Below are 12308 nucleotides of genomic sequence, written 5' to 3'. Positions count from 1 at the left end.
CCAGCCTCCTCTGCCAGACAGTACAAACAGCCAATGTCCCTGAAATCTGATCTGTTGTACCATGAAAGGCACAGGAGAGTAAACATTAGATCATATAAAAGACTGGAACTATCCTTGGCATCATTGAAACATCAACAGGCATAGTGAGACAGACTTACTGTACAGAGACACAGGGAGATACATTATAGTGAGGGAGACATATTGAGATATGATGCTGGCGGTGTGTGTCGCTGTTGTCCTGGGCCTTCTCTCAGTGAGTGGCTCCCAGGCGGCCCCTTTAACCTGTGAGGATCTCCTGAGACCACTGGAGCTGAGCGGTGTCAATCAGGTACTATCTATCTGTCCGTCTCTGTCAGTCTAAGTAAGCGGTAATTTGGCAGTAGCAAGTTGACTTTTAGTGGTCTTGTGAAAATGCAAAGGCTAATAGCACCAGAGGCTAATAATGCCAAGTCCATTAGCATGATGATAGAGCCTGGATAAAAAGGCATGGCTCAAAAAGGCACAAAGGCAAATCATTCTGCCGAGTCTCAACATTATATAGTCATTCTGAATTCTGTATACATGAATCATTACAGACGTTGATATGAACCTGATATAACTTTCAACTGAACAATGAGGACAGTGAGGCATCTGTTACTTAAGGTAGAGAGAGAGAAATTAAGCCGTTTAGCAAGTTCAAGATTGGATTGTTTGTTTCTGTGGCCTAGAATTCCTGACATCTGATCTGATACATATATAAACGGAAAAAACGTGTAGATCTTTACTTCAGACCGTTTTAAGTTATGTGTAAGCAATTAAGCAGGCTAATCATATTATGATTATAAGCAAACATATATATACATATACAGTTGAAGTTTATATACACTTAGGTTGGAGTCATTAAAACTCATTTTTCAACCACTCCATACATTTCTTGTTAACAAACTATAGTTTTGGCAAGTCGGTTAGGACATCTACTTTGTGCATGACAAAAGTAATTTTTCCAACAATTGTTTACAGACATATTATTTCACTTATAATTCACTGTATCGCAATTTCAGTGGGTCAGAAGTTTACATACACTAAGTTGACTGTGCCTTTAAACAGCTTGGAAAATTCCAGAAGATGATGTCATGGCTTTAAAAGATTCTGATAGGCTAATTGACATCATTTGAGTCAATTGGAGGTTTACCTGTGGATGTATTTCAAGGCCTACCTTCAAACTCAGTGCCTCTTTCCTTGACATCATGGGAAAATCAAAAGAAATCAGCCAAGACCTCCCAAAAAATATTGTAGACCTCCACAAGTCTGGTTTATCCTTGGGAGCAATTTCCAAATGCCTGAAGGTACCACGTTCATCTGTACAAACAATAGTACGCAAGTATAAACACCATGGGACCACGCAGCCGTCATACCGCTCAGGAAGGAGATGCGTTCTGTCTCCTAGAGATGAACGTACTTTGGTGCGAAAAGTGCAAATCAGTCCCAGAACAACAGCAAAGGACCTTGTGAAGATGCTGGAGGAAACAGGTACAAAAGTATCTATAGCCACAGTAAAACGAGTCCTATATCGACATAACCTGAAAGGCCGCTCAGCAAGGAAGAAGCCACTGCTCCAAAACCGCCATAAAAAAGCCAGACTACGGTTTGCAACTGCACATGGAGACAAAGATCGTACTTTTTGGAGAAATGTCCTCTGGTCTGATGAAACAAAAATAGAACTGTTTGGCCATAATGACCATCATTATGTTTGGAGGAAAAAGGGGGACGCTTGCAAGCCGAAGAACACCATCCCAACCATGAAGCACGGGGGTGGCAGCATCATGCTGTGGGGGTGCTTTGCTGCAGGAGGGTCTGGTGCACTTCACAAAATAGATGGCATCATGAGGAAGGAAAATTATGTGGATATATTGAAGCAACATCTCAAGACATCAGTCAGGAAGTTAAAGCTTGGTCGCAAATGGGTCTTCCAAATGGACAATGACCCCAAGCATACTTCCAAAGTTGTAGCAAAATGGCTTAAGGACAACAAAGTCAAGGTATTGGAGTGGCCATCACAAAGCCCTGACCTCAATCCTATAGAAAAAGAGTGGGCAGAACTGAAAAAGCATGTGCGAGCAAGGAGGCCTACAAACCTGACTCAGTTACACCAGCTCTGTCAGGAGGAATGGGCCAAAATTCACCCCACTTATTGTGGGATGCTTGTAGAAGGCTACCCGAAACATTTGACCCAAGTTAAACAATTGAATGGCAATGCTACCAAATACTAATTGAGTGTATGTAAACTTCTGACCCACTGGGAATGTGATGAAAGAAATAAAAGCTGAAAGAAATCATTCTCTCTAATATTATTCTGACATTTCACATTCTTAAAATAAAGTGGTGATCCTAACTGACCTAAGACAGGGAATTTTACAAGGATTAAATGTCAGGAATTGTGAAAAACTGAGTTTAAATGTATTTGGCTAATGTGTATGTAAACTTCTGACTTCAACTGTATATATATATCTGATATTTCTTCATTTCTTTCTTTTATATTTGGGGATTTGTGTGAATTGTTTTGTATTGTTAGGTATATTGCACTGTTGGACCTAGAAAAATAAGCATTTCGCTGAACCTGCGATAACATCTGCTAAATATGTGTACGCAACCAATACATTTGATTTGATTTGATTTGGATGTGGTCTTCATCAAACTTGTTCGTTGTCCATCCGTCCATCTGTCTGTCTGTCCAGCTGGCTGGTCTGTCTGTCTGTCCACCCATGGTTAGGGAGACATGGTCGGTTGTGTCGGCTAGTCTAGTCATTCTGTCTATCTGCCTTTCCATCTTGCAGACTCTGGGGAAGTGGATGTCTATCGCTGAGAGTTTAATTCACAGCAACAAACACCCATGGCAGGATTTATCACGCAGCACCTGGATAGAGATCTCTGTGCCGGTCGGTACCCAGAACAACACTCTTGATATCGCCCAGTTCTATGGCTTCAGTAATCCACATCAGAGTGCTTCAGGAATCGAATGCTTCAGGATCAACTCTAACTTTACTCTGCATGACAACAACACATGGACTTCAGTGATCCCCTTCCCTGTTTCTGAGGTCCTCCTGACAACGTGCCCAGACTGCCTCCTGACCCTGGAGAGATGGGCTGAGGATGGGAATACCTCTCTAAAGCTCTACAGTAGGAGAAGGGAGCTCACTGATGCTGAACTGGACTTCTTTAAGAAACAGGTGGATTGTCTCAGTCTGCCACCAGCGACGTTCATGGATCCACAGAAAGATCTCTGTCCCGACACAACGGCACTCTTAGAAGATCATATTAAAAAGGCAGCTGAGAAGATACTGGGGGCTATTATTCAGAAATTGTCAAATATGTTTTCACTGTGGTGGTAGGGTTAATGAGTAGTTCTCTTTCCTCCTCCTCCCTGATTGGTTTGGTGCCCACCATGTATTCTACTGTAACCCAGGGTTACAGTACCTAACCCAGCAAGCCTGTAAACAGTCACTGATGCCAGCCTTGATGTGGGACCAAACTCCACTCTGCTAGTATTGCTCTACATACACACACACACACACACACACACACACACACAAGGACACACACACGAGAGACAGAGCGAGAGATAGACAGATCAATTAAAGAAAGTATTTACAAAATAATACCCATGTTTTCATGTTATTGATTTTCCAAAAGAGTGTGATCCTTTTTCATGTCCACCGTTAATACTGATAGAGGGTGTGTGTGTATGGAGGGGTTGGGTGGGTGGTGTAGTGTGTTGGTAGTGAGGTCCTCCACCCTCCAGGTCTCCAGGGCTTGGTGTCTGCTGTGGAGTGACCAGGTGTGAGGCTGGATGGAGGGATGTGGTTAGTGGATGTTGGGGAGAGGTGGGGCTCACGCTGTCAGCTCTTCTCTCAGCTCTTTGTTCCTGCGCACCACGGCTGCGTGTCTTTCCTGAAACACAGGACACAGACAGACACCGCAGATAGAGAGTAGGAAGCTAATATCAACACTGGACAGGAAGTTATAGCTAAACGATATACAGTCGTGATGCACCCCTAGTGGTCTCTTAGAATTAAGACTATTTATTTTGTAGTTTAATCATTCTAATTCTAGATCACACCTTCTCCTGCAGGTGTTGCATCATGGCTGCCAGATGGGCCTGGCGGTTCTCCTTGATCCATCTTACATTACTACTCCATTACTACCTTACTACTACTACTACTACTACTACTACTACTATTACTACTGTACTACTACTACAGTACTACTACTACTACTACTACTACTACTACTACTACTACTACTACTACTACAGTACTACTACTACTACTACTACTACTACTATTACTACTACTATTACTACTACTCCATTACTACTACTACTACTACAACTACTACTACTACTACTACTACTACTACTATTCCATTACTACTACTACAGTACTACTACTACTAGTACTACTACTAGTAGTACTACTACTACTACTACTACTACTACTACTACTACTACTACTACTCCATTACTACTACTACAGTACTACTACTACTAGTACTACTACTACTAGTAGTACTACTACTACTACTACTACTACTACTACTACAACTACTACTAATAATATAAAATAATATGCCATTTAGCAGACGCTTTTATCCAAAGCGACTTACAGTCATGCGCGCATACATTTTTTTTGTGTATGGGTGGTCCCGGGGTTCGAACCCACTACTCTGAGGTTATAAGCGCCGTGCTCTACTACTACTACTACTACTACTACTCCATTACTACCCTACTACTCCATTATTACTACTACTACTACTACTAATACTACTACTACTACTACTACTACTACTGCTACTACTCCATTACTACTACTACAGTACTACTACTACTACTACTACTACTACTACTACTACTCAATCAATCAATTTTATTTTATATAGCCCTTCTTACATCAGCTAATATCTCGAAGTGCTGTACAGAAACCCAGCCTAAAACCCCAAACAGCTAGTAATGCAGGTGTAGAAGCACGGTGGCTAGGAAAAACTCCCTAGAAAGGCGAAAACCTAGGAAGAAACCTAGAGAGGAACCAGGCTATGAGGGGTGGCCAGTCCTCTTCTGGCTGTGCCGGGTGGAGATTATAACAGAACCATGCCAAGATGTTCAAAAATGTTCATAAGTGACAAGCATGGTCAAATAATAATCAGGAATAAATCTCAGTTGGCTTTTCATAGCCGATCATTAAGAGTTGAAAACAGCAGGTCTGGGACAGGTAGGGGTTCCATAACCGCAGGCAGAACAGTTGAAACTGGAATAGCAGCAAGGCCAGGCGGACTGGGGACAGCAAGGAGTCACCACGGCCGGTAGTCCCGACGTATGGTCCTAGGGCTCAGGTCTCTCAGTTGGCTTTTCATAGCCGATCATTAAAGAGTTGAAAACAGCAGGTCTGGGACAGGTAGGGGTTTCGTAGCCGCAGGCAGAACAGTTGAAACTGGAATAGCAGCAAGGCCAGGCGGACTGGGGACAGCAAGGTGTCATCATGCCCGGTAGTCCTGACGTATGGTCCTAGGGCTCAGGTTCTCAGAGAGAAAGAGAGAACGAGAGAATTAGAGAGAGCATACTTAAATTCACACAGGACACTGGATAAGACAGGAGAAGTACTCCAGGTATAACCAACTAACCCCAGCCCCCCGACACATAAACTACTGCAGCATAAATACTGGAGGCTGAGACAGGAGCGGTCCGGAGACACTGTGGCCCCATCCGAAGAAACCCCCGGACAGGGCCAAACAGGAAGGATATAACCCCACCCACTCCGCCAAGGCACAGCCCCCGCACCACTAGAGGGATATCCCCAACCACCAACTTACAATCCTGAGACAAGGCCGAGTATAGCCCACAGAGGTCTCCACCACAGCACAAACCAAGGGGGGGGCGCCAACCCAGACAGGAAGATCACGTCAGTAACTCAACCCACTCAAGTGACGCACCCCTCCCAGGGACGGCATGAAAGAGCACCAGCAAGCCAGTGACTCAGCCCCTGCAACAGGGTTAGAGGCAGAGAACCCCAGTGGAGAGGGGAACCGGCCCGGCAGAGACAGCAAGGGCTGTTCGTTGCTCCAGCCTTTCCGTTCACCTTCACACTCCTGGGCCAGACTACACTCAATCATATGACCTACTGAAGAGATAAGTCTTCAGTAAAGACTTAAAGGTTGAGACCGAGTCTGCGTCTCTCACATGGGTAGGCAGACTGTTCCATAAAAATGGAGATCTATAGGAGAAAGCCCTGCCTCCCGCTGTTTGCTTAGAAATTCTAGGGACAATTAGGAGGCCTGCGTCTTGTGACCGTAGCGTACGTATTGGTATGTACGGCAGGACCAACTCGGAAAGATAGGTAGGAGCAAGCCCATGTAACGCTTTATAGGTTAACAGTAAAACCTTGAAATCAGCCCTTGCCTTAACAGGAAGACAGTGTAGGGAAGCTAGCACTGGAGTAATATGATCAAATTACTACTACTACTACTACTACTACTACTACTACTACTACTACTACTCCATTACTACTACTACAGTACTACTACTACTACTACTACTACTACTACTACTACTACTACTACTCCATTACTACTACTACTACTACTACTACTACTACTACTACTACTACTACTACTACTACTACTACTACTACTACTCCATTACTACTACTACTACTACTACTCCATTACTACTACTACTACTACTACTACTACTACTACTACTACTACTACTACTCCATTACTACTACTACTACTACTCCATTAATACTACTACTACTACTACTACTCCAGTACTACTACTACTACTACTCCATTACTACTACTACTACTACTACTACTCCAGTACTACTACTACTACTACTCCATTACTACTACTACTACTACTCCATTACTACTACTACTACTACTACTACTCCAGTACTACTACTACTACTACTACTACTACAGTACTACTACTACTACTACTACTCCATTACTACTACTACTACTACTACTACTACTACTACTCCATTACTACAACTACAGTACTACTACTACTACTACTACTCCATTACTACTACTACTACTACTACTACTCCAGTACTACTACTACTACTACTACTACTACAGTACTACTACTACTACTACTACTCCATTACTACTACTACTACTACTACTACTACTACTCCATTACTACAACTACAGTACTACTACTACAGTACTCCTCCTCTCACCTTCTCCTGCAGGCGTTCCATCATGGCTGCCAGGTGCGCCTGGCGGTTCTCCTTGATATGATCCATCTTACATTACTACTCCAGTACTACTATTACTACTCCAGTACTACTACTACTACTACTACTACAGTACTACTACTACAGTACTACTGGTCAGTCTTCTCTCACCTTCTCCTGCAGGTGTTCCATCATGGCTGCCAGGTGGGCCTCCCGGTTCTCCTTGATCTGCTCCATCTTCATGGTGAGCTTCTCCTCTGCCATCTTGCTGAAGTTGCTGTTCTCTTCCATGGCCTTGAGCAGCACGTCCCTCTCGTGCTCCCTCTTCTCTGCCAGGGCCCTCAGCACCTGGGCCTCCTGGGACTGGACCACAGAGAGACCAGGGATGTCACCATAGAGTTAGAATCAATAGGACTGGGACTGGACCACAGAGAGACCAGGGATGTCACCACAGAGTTAGAATCACTAGGACTGGGACTGGACCACAGAGAGACCAGGGATGTCACCATAGAGTTAGAATCAATAGGACTGGGACTGGACCACAGAGAGACCAGGGATGTCACCACAGAGTTAGAATCACTAGGACTGGGACTGGACCACAGAGAGACCAGGGATGTCACCATAGAGTTAGAATCACTAGGACTGGGACTGGACCACAGAGAGAGCAGGGATGTCACCATAGAGTTAGAATCATTATGACTGGGACTGGACCAAAGAGAGAGCAGGGATGTCACCATAGAGTTAGAATCACTAGGACTGGGACTGGACCACAGAGAGAGCAGGGATGTCACCATAGAGTTAGAATCACTAGGACTGGGACTGGACCACAGAGAGAGCAGGGATGTCACCATAGAGTTAGAATCATTAGGAGTGGGACTGGACCACAGAGAGAGCAGGGATGTCACCAATGAGTTAGAATCACTAGGACTGGGACTGGACCACAGAGAGAGCAGGGATGTCACCATAAAGTTAGAATCACTAGGACTGGGACTGGACCACAGAGAGAGCAGGGATGTCACCATAGAGTTAGAATCACTAGGACTGGGACTGGACCACAGAGAGAGCAGGGATGTCACCATAGAGTTAGAATCACTAGGACTGGACCACAGAGAGAGTAGGGATGTCACCATAGAGTTAGAATCACTAGGACTGGGACTGGACCACAGAGAGAGTAGGGATGTCACCATAGAGTTAGAATCACTAGGACTGGACCACAGAGAGAGCAGGGATGTCACCATAGAGTTAGAATCACTAGGACTGGACCACAGAGAGAGCAGGGATGTCACCATAGAGTTAGAATCACTAGGACTGGGACTGGACCACAGAGAGAGCAGGGATGTCACCACAGAGTTAGAATCACTAGGACTGGACCACAGAGAGAGCAGGGATGTCACCATAGAGTTAGAATCACTAGGACTGGGACTGGACCACAGAGAGAGCAGGGATGTCACCATAGAGTTAGAATCACTAGGACTGGACCACAGAGAGAGTAGGGATGTCACCATAGAGTTAGAATCACTAGGACTGGGACTGGACCACAGAGAGAGTAGGAATGTCACCATAGAGTTAGAATCACTAGGACTGGACCACAGAGAGAGCAGGGATGTCACCATAGAGTTAGAATCACTAGGACTGGACCACAGAGAGAGCAGGGATGTCACCATAGAGTTAGAATCACTAGGACTGGGACTGGACCACAGAGAGAGCAGGGATGTCACCATAGAGTTAGAATCACTAGGACTGGGACTGGACCACAGAGAGAGCAGTGGAATTGTAATCGATGCCCTGGGAATGAAAGGTAATATAAAGGAATAGAATATTGTAAAATATTGTATAATTGTAAAATAAATGGACACGTTGGTGTGGCAGCTTGTTCTGCCAGACAGACTGAGTTGAGTGGCCTAATCATTGTCTTCCTTCAGATGGCGTCATTCTAACGCAACCGCGTTGCCATGCAGACAAGGCGGTCACGCTATCTGACGTAAGACAGTGGTTGTGTAATGTGATACATCTATGACATCACGTGTCTCTGTCTCTCTCTCTCTTTTACAGCATGGCATGGGTATCCCCTCCATCGCCATCATGTTACACGAGCTCATCAAGCTCCTCTACCATGCTCGCTGCACTGATGTTACCGTCGTACGCATTGGGACCTCCGGTGGATTAGGTAGGCCTATATAGAGTTTATTTAGACGTTTTCTGTCAGGTTGTACTTCTCAAGTGCTTTGGATATGATTTAATTCCTTTATGATTAAACACAGCACACCTGAATCCCACTGTAGTCAAACGAGTAATAACACTAATATGTGGTGTTTAAATCAATCAATCAATTAATATCCTTTAATTAAGCTAAACTTGCATCCCAAATGGCACCCTATTCCCTATATAGTGTACTACTTTTGACCAGGGCCCAAAGTAGTGCACTTTATATGGAATAGGGTGTCATTTGGGACACAGGCCTAAAACAAGCCATATTTGCTACACATTGTACATCCACTGATCCACTTTCTCTCTCCAGGCCTTGAGCCTGGCACGGTTGTTGTCACCAAGCAGTCAGTAGACGCCACCTTCCTGCCCAGGTTGGAGCAGGTCATCCTGGGGAATACTGTGGTGCGCAGCACGGACCTGGACCAAGGGCTGGCTGAAGAGCTGCTGCAGTGCAGCAAGGACCTGGGTCAATTTGAGACGGTGGTAGGAAACACCATGTGCACCATCGATTTCTATGAAGGTGTCGGTTGTTATACGCTACTTCAGTATTTTGCTTGTTGTCTGCGATTCTGTCTTTTTCAAATGTGTTGCTGTGTTAGCATGGTACCTGACCTGTTTTTGCTCCTGTCAACTCCATTGCTGTCATTGTAAAGCCAAACATGTTAGGCATGACAATGAGTGAGTTGGCATGACAATGAGTGAGTTGGCATGACAATGAGTGAGTTGGCATGACAATGAGTGAGTTGGCATGATGGCACACACAGACTGGCACTCAGGTTATATTGCTGTGCCCTACTAGTTACTGTGGGTAGCTAGCTGGTGTTTTGTGTGTCCAGGACAAGCGCGTCTGGATGGGGCCTTCTGCTCCTACACAGAGAAGGATAAACAGGACTACCTGACCAAGGCCTATGAGTCTGGGGTTCGCAACATCGAGATGGACTCTTCCGTGTTTGCTGCCATGTGTAAACTCAGCGGTCTAAAAGGTACACCGCTGGTGTAGTTGTATCTATCCATGATGATAGCACAAGCCACATTAGCAGTTACACGCCAATAGTGTTATTCGCAGACATAAAGCTTTTAAAAATAAAAAACCCGTTGACTTTGTTAATGAAAGATGAAAGAAATATGCATATGTATTTGAATAGATGTATATTAAATATATGTATTTTACATCATATTAATGAACTTAAAGGTCCTAAAGTTGAACCTTTTGGTAGGATCAAAGTTCAGTAGCGTTGCTGGTAAATAAATAGGCTGGTCCCTGATCTGTTTGTGTTGTCATGCCAACTCCCTGTCTCATGTTTGACATGACAATGAGTGACAAGGAGTTGGCATGATACCGTAGCACAATCAGACTGGCACTCAGGCTAGTAAATAATCAACCTCTGTCCTCTGTCTCTGTGTTCCACTGAAGCGGCCGTGGTGTGTGGGACTCTACTGGGCCCTCAGAAAGGGGACCAGCTGATCAGCTCTCATCAAGTTCTCCACAGCTACCAACAACGTCCTCAGATACTGGTCGACCACCTGATCAAAGGAGATGCTCCAAGCCTCAGGCTCTAGCAAAAGCTAGGCTCTTGCTTTTTAGCATTCTGATGGTACGTTACTTATGAAAGGCCACTTGTGCACAGAGTATACTAAACATTAAGGACACCATAACCCGTTCAAAGGCACTTCAATCTTTTGTCTTGCCCAGTCACCCTCTGAATGACACACATACACAATCCATGTCTCAATTGTCTCAAGGCTTAAAAATCCTTCTTTAACCTGTCTCCTCCCCCTCATCTACACTGATTTGAAGTGGATTTAACAAGTGACATCAATAAGGGATCGTAGCTTTCACCTGGATTCACCTGGTCAGTCTGTCATGGAACGAGGTGTTCTTAATGTTTTCTATGCTCAGTGTAAGTGTAATTTAGGGCAGCACTGATTCATACTCATTCCAAATCAAATCAAATCAAATCAAATTGTATTGGTCACATGCGCCAAATACAACAGGTGTAGACATTACAGTGAAATGCTTACTTACAGCCCTTAACCAACAGTGCGTTTATTTTTATCAAAAAAAGTAAAAATAAAACAACAACAAAAAAAGTGTTGAGAAAAAAAAAAGAGCAGAAGTAAAATAAAATAACAGTAGGGAGGCTATATATACAGGGGGGTACCGGTGCAGAGTCAATGTGCTAGTTGAGGTAGTTGAAGTAATATGTACATGTGGATAGAGTTAAAGTGACTATGCATAAATAATTAACAGAGTAGCAGCAGCGTAAGAAGGATGGGGTGGGGGGGGCAGTGCAAATAGTCCGGGTAGCCATGATTAGCTGTTCAGGAGTCTTATGGCTTGGGGGTAGAAGCTGTTGAGAAGTCTTTTGGACCTAGACTTGGCACTCCGGTACCGCTTGCCGTGCGGTAGCAGAGAGAACAGTCTATGACTAGGGTGGCTGGAGTCTTTGACAATTTTGAGGGCCTTCCTTTGACACCGCCTGGTATAGAGGTCCTGGATGGCAGGAAGCTTGGCCCCAGTGATGTACTGGGCCGTACGCACTACCCTCTGTAGTGCCTTGCGGTCGGAGGCCAAGCAGTTGCCATACCAGGCGGTGATGCAACCAGTCAGGATGCTCTCGATGGTGCAGCTGTAGAATTTTTTGAGGATCTGAGGACCCATGCCAAATCTTTTCAGTCTCCTGAGGGGGAATAGGCTTTGTCGTGCCCTCTTCACGACACTCTTGGTGTGTTTGGACCATGATAGTTCGTTGGTGATGTGGACACCAAGGAACTTGAAGCTCTCAACCTGTTCCACTACAGCCCCGTCGATGAGAATGTGGGCGTGCTCAGTCCTCTTTTTTTTCCTGTAGTCCACAATCATCTCCTTTGTCTTGGTCACGT

General features: G+C 44.6%; 1 long non-coding RNA gene and 1 pseudogene across 2 annotated transcripts; both read left to right on the top strand.

The window, feature by feature from the left end:
* LOC311140192 lies at window positions 1–3637 on the top strand. Its single transcript, XR_014614123.1, has 2 exons — window positions 1–328; window positions 2814–3637. It is a non-coding gene; the product is annotated as an uncharacterized lncRNA (long non-coding RNA).
* A 2686-nt stretch (window positions 3638–6323) lies between these two features.
* On the top strand, window positions 6324–11765 carry LOC311140187 (uridine phosphorylase 1-like; annotated as a pseudogene). Its single transcript, XR_014615480.1, has 5 exons — window positions 6324–7461; window positions 9270–9384; window positions 9736–9945; window positions 10262–10408; window positions 10840–11765. The product of XR_014615480.1 is annotated as a uridine phosphorylase 1-like (transcript).
* The last annotated feature ends 543 nt before the right edge of the window (window positions 11766–12308 follow it).

The sequence above is a fragment of the Coregonus lavaretus genome, assembly GCF_964263955.1.
Source record: "Coregonus lavaretus genome assembly, chromosome: 13".
NCBI classification, from domain to species: Eukaryota; Metazoa; Chordata; class Actinopteri; order Salmoniformes; family Salmonidae; genus Coregonus; species Coregonus lavaretus.
The sequence above is the reverse complement of the archived record's forward strand: the minus strand, read 5'-3'. Positions and strand labels throughout refer to the sequence as shown.